We start from the raw sequence: 5,577 nt of genomic DNA on the forward strand, positions 1-5,577 counted from the left end.
AAACATCTTAAAGGCCAACTAAAACTGAACCTAAGGCATGCAAAATGGAGTGAGTTCATTGAGTCTTTTCCTTATGTTGTCAAGTACAAGAAAGGGAAAGATAACACTGTAGCTGATGCTTTGTCTCGATGTCATACTTTGCTTTCACGACTTGATACTAAAATTCTTGGATTAGAAAGTATAAAAGAATTATATGTTAATGATTCATATTTTGCTGAACCATATTCCAAGTGTTGTGGTAGCAAGGGATGCGAAAAATTCCATTTTCATGATGGTTTTTTATTTCGAGCTAAAACTTTGCATTCCAGATTGCTCTGTTTGCATTTTGCTAGTATAGGAAGCTCATGCAGGAGGACTTATGGACCATTTTGGTGCAAAGAAAATAGAACAAGTGCTGACTGACCATTTCTTTTGGCCTAAGATGAGAAGAGATGTTGAGAGGCACATTCTTTGCTATGAAACCTGCCAAAGCTAAGTCCCGTTTGAACCCTCATGGTTTATACACTCCTCTACCTATTCCTAGTGTACCTTGGGAGGACATTTCTATGGACTTTGTCCTTGGTTTACCACAAACCAAGAGAGGAAAGGATTCCATATTTGTTGCGGTTGATAGACTTAGCAAAATGGCACACTTTATTCCCTGTCATAAGAGCGATGATGCTTCACACATTGCTGAATTGTTTTTCAGAGAAATTGTGCATCTACATGGAGTGCCACGTACCATCGTGTCTGATCGTGATACCAAGTTTTTGAGCTACTTTTGGAAAACCTTGTGGGGAAAACTGGGGACAAGGCTGTTGTTCTCCAAAACGTGTCATCTCAAACGGATGGACAAACCGAAGTTGTGAACCGCACATTGTCAACATTGCTGCGAGCTGTCCCAAGAAAGAATCTGAAATTGTGGGAAGAAAGCTTGCCTCATGTGGAGTTTGCATACAACAAGGCAGTACATTTGACCACAAAATTTTGTCCATTTGAGATTGTCTATGGGTTCAAACCTACTGCTCTCATCGATCTTTTGCCTTTGCCTATGCAGGAACGTGTAAACTTTGATGCAAGCAAGCGAGCAGAATTTGTCAAGACACTTCATGATCGAGCTTAAGCAAACATTGAGAAGATGACCAAGTTATATGAGAAGCGCGCCAACAAGGGTCGTAAGAAGATGTCATTTGAACCGGGAGACTTGGTTTGGGTGCACTTGCGCAAGGATCGCTTTCCTGAACAACGCAAGAGCAAGCTGCAACCCCGAGCCGATGGCCCATTCAAAGTGCTTCACAAGGTCAATGACAATGCATATGAAATTGATCTCCCAAGTACGTATGGTGTGAGTACAAGCTTCAATGTCACCGATTTATCCCCTTTATTTGGATTAGAAGAGTCGAGGATGACTCCTTTTCAAGAGGGGGAGGATGATATGACCATGCCAGCAAGTAAGATGTCACAAGTTTCAAGTCAAGCTACAACCACTCAAGTTTTACCTACACCGACACCAGCCCAAGTCATCGATGGACCAGTTACACGTAGTCGTGCAAAGAAGCTACAACAAGAGGTCCACGCACTACTTTGTGAGATTCATTTTAACATTAATGAGAATTATATATTACCTAAGTGTTTGTTGACGGTTCTTAAGTATCAATTTTAATTAACAAATAAACAAGGGAAAGGACCAATATGCAAACAACACCTAGAATTAGGGTATGATCTGATAGAATTCCATGAGTTTTGTTGTTTATCTGTTTCTGTAGAGGGTTATCAGGAAATAAGGAAGAAAGGCCCATATGTCGAGATTACATAGAGATATCAATGCACCGCACAATTTTCTACCATCTAGAAGACTCCAAAAGCCACAAGAACGAAGCAGAGACCAAACGGGGCCTGGCCCAGGGCGCCCGCCCTAGGGACCAGGGCGCCCGCCCCCCTCTGGAGTCCAATCAGGACTCTCTTCGTGGATCATGCTCCACCGACCTAAAGGATCAAGGATAACCGTTCAATCAATGTCGGTTTGATCCAACGGCCCATGTTTACCAGAGGGGACTATAAAACCAGACCCCCTGGCCCCTGGAGGAGAAGTTCATCATAGAGTTCAGAGGAGCCCTCGAAGGAATACCTCTCCTCTAAATAGACTTAGGGATTAGCATCCAATGTGAGTAGAATTAGATCTTCAAGTTTCTACTAGATTGAGAGAGATAGAGTGGAGGTGTAGATCAGAGGAAGCCTGGCCTATCGGTGTCTACTCCGAGGTTGTACCTACGGGATCAAGTTCTCCTAACCCGAAGCTTGCTCCTAGGATTCTTCAGTATTTTGACTTCTAAATTCTAGTAAGTTCTTGTTTTATTGTTTTTTGGTTTATGAGTTTACTTTAATCTCTTCGCGTAGAGTTTAGAGTAATTATCTCTAGCGTAGACGTGGTGTTTGGGCTAGGATACTCATAGATATCCCCTGATTAGCTGGACCGTGGTAGTAGCGAGGAACGTGACATTTCTGAGTTACCTTTGCAGACCATATCTCGTTAGCAGGAAGGATAGGGTTTATAGGTGCGGGTTGAACATCCTCTGTGGTGTCTAGATTCCGTAAGCTTTCCCAATAGAGCAGTAGATCATCCTTACCAAGGTTAAAGAGATTACGGTTGTAGTCTTCTCTATTTATCACTCACATCGAGAAATATTCTTTGTAGCCTAAAGGTTAGTAGTAATAGACTAGGTTAGTCAGATGCACTCTTTCTCCTAGTGGTAAAAAATAAATACGATACTCTGGATAACCTCCCGGGTGAAGTGCTCACCGATATCCGTGCGCTTGCGGATCAATTCCTTATTACGTTCCCAAATATCAACAGTGTTGTACCTTGATTGTACTGAGGTATATAGAAGAAGAGAAGGATGAACTGGACCCTAAAAAATGGACCAGTGCAAGTCCCAGAAGACAGACTAGCAAAAACGGACTAGAAGAGTCAAAAATGGACCAGTGGAGTCAAAAACGGACAAGTGCAAAGAAATCTTCATAACTTTTTACTCACAAAAGCTATGAAGGCCCATGAGGAATTGTTGTAAAGCTTGTTGAGTCTACTTTCCAGTGAATCTAGTGTCAACTAGTTTGGATACTCCATATTGCCTGTAGACCAGAATTGGTACAGACTGCTCAGAAGGTCAACAGTCTGTCGTGACAGAATGTTGGTACAACTTGCCAAGTAAAACAATACCAATCTACAATGTTTCATGCTGGTTGGCATACATTGCTGGAAACCCCTTTGAGTCTAATTTCACACCCAAGAAATGTTTCATCATTTGGACTTCCCAATAAGAAGTTATGGTCAGTTTATTGGAAACTGCTCTGGAGGCCAACGGTCACGCGAAGCTAGTTCGGGAATCCATTCTGAGCGGACCTTTCACATTGCCTTCTCTCAGAAACTCTATTTCATTTTCATACCTATCTAGGAGGGTTGTTCCTAGTATAAATATTCCCTACCTCTAAGCTATTAGGAACCTTTGATCATTTTGATAAACTACATGATATTGCAGTCGCGCTGCTGAGTGCCTTACTCAACCTTTGTTCTTTCTTGTTCTTCATGGACTTGTGAAGTGAATCCTCTAGGTTCCCCTACTTCGTGCTCTACGGCTTCTATTCGGCTGCACCGTATTGTGTGGATTAGTTCTGGATTGTGGTTCTATGGTCGTTCGGAGATCGAGTCGAAGTCTTCGCGGTTTCGGTGCCTCTCTCCCCGTCGTCGCTTGGTCGCATCCAACTTTTGTCAGGTATAAAGCTAGTTACCCACTGTTTGCAGCAAGTTATCCTTGTTCTTTTGATCTACTTTCGTAAAGATCAAGCCACCCTCGTGCCGATTCAGATCGTTACCTATCAATAATTGGTGCCATCAAAGTAAGGTGTTGTCTTGGTGTTGTTGATATGCAAACTTAGAGCCATTTCTCCACCGAAGGTTGTTAAGCCTTAAATAAACGGTGCCTTGGATCCAATACCACTTGAAAGGTCCAAATGGCTAGAGGGGGGGGTGAATAGCCTATTCAAATTTTCTACAAACTTTAACTAGACAAGTTGATTAGTAAAACAAATGGCGAAGCTATTCTAGCACTAGCACAACTAAGCTATGCAAGCCACCTATACAAGTCTAGCAAGAAGGCTATGCTAAACAAATGAAACAACTAGCAAGGTATGCAATTAAGTGAAGGAGAGGGGAGTGATTGTTATACCAACATTGTAGAGTAGATATATGACCAATCAATCAAGCACAATCAAAAGAGAATCCTCAGCAAAAAATGACACAAGATTTTTTACCGAGGTTCACTTGCTTCCCAGCAAGCTAGTCCTCGTTGTGGCGATACACCCACTTTATGGATCACGAGCTAATTGACAATCCAAAGCCAAACCCTCAGCGGATGCTGCACATGCACTCACAAGATGGGGATCCTCCAAGCCATGAGCAATCCACTAGAGTAGCCAATTGTGATCTCCCACGGGAAAGGCTCAAGAACCCCTCACAAATCACTTGGTGAGGCTTGAAACAATCTCCAATCACGAGCTCAACACCACTGCTGCTCCAAGCCATCTAGGGCATCGGGAAACACCCAAGAGTAACAAGAAATCCATAGCAAACTCAAGAATCAAGTGCCACTAGATGCAACTCTCAATGCAATACACTTGAATCTCACTCAATCTCACTAAGATTAGCAATCTCACTCTAAGTGTTCTCTAGCTCAATGTATGTCACAAGTAATCAACTGTGCAAGAGAGAACCTCCCAAAGCCGGCCACCTCTTATTTATAAGCCCCTCAAAGAGATAGAGCCATTGGCTCTGTCATTGGGCAATTTTTGGGGGCACCGGACTCTCAACAGGGAGCCACCGGACGCTCAACCCCCTGCGTCCGGTGCTCAGGGGTTGGCCACGTGTCCACCTTTGAATCTCACGCGTCAAACTCTAACGGTCACCTACGGACCACCGGACGCGACCAAGTGAGCACCGGACGCGTCCGGTACTCATCGGTCACGTGCGTAAAGAGTTTTGTAAACACACGACTCACCGGACTCGGAGCACTCACCGAACTAGTGTGCAGAGAGGTCTGCAAACCACACTAACACCGGACGCTGAGCGCCGGACTCACTCCGGTGTGTCTGGTGCCTTGTCAGAAAACCTCTACTGAAGACAGGCCACACCGGACACGCGAACAGGGAATACCCTGCGTCCAGTGCACTGCGTCTAGTGCTTAACCCTAACCGGGTCAGGCACTGACAGGACACCGGATGCTCAGGCCAGCGTTCGGTGCCTCTGTGCACTGCATCCGGTGAGTGTTTCTCAGTGAGAAACACTTCCACGACTTCCCCAAATTTTCCATCGGCGTAATAGAAAATATACACTTAATTTTCTCAGTGAGGAACCCAAACCCCTCTCAACCCTAGGAACTCCACCTCCTTTGCAAATGTGCTAATACCAACAAGTGTCCATCACCAAAGTGCATGTGTGTTAGCATTTTACAAACATTTTACCCAAAGGAGTTAAGTTAGCACTTCACTAGATCCTAATGCATATGCTCAAGATATGGACCTAGTAGCACTTGATTCGAGAGATGA

The sequence above is a fragment of the Sorghum bicolor genome, chromosome 1 (genome assembly GCF_000003195.3).
Source record: "Sorghum bicolor cultivar BTx623 chromosome 1, Sorghum_bicolor_NCBIv3, whole genome shotgun sequence".
Classification (NCBI taxonomy): Eukaryota; Viridiplantae; Streptophyta; class Magnoliopsida; order Poales; family Poaceae; genus Sorghum; species Sorghum bicolor.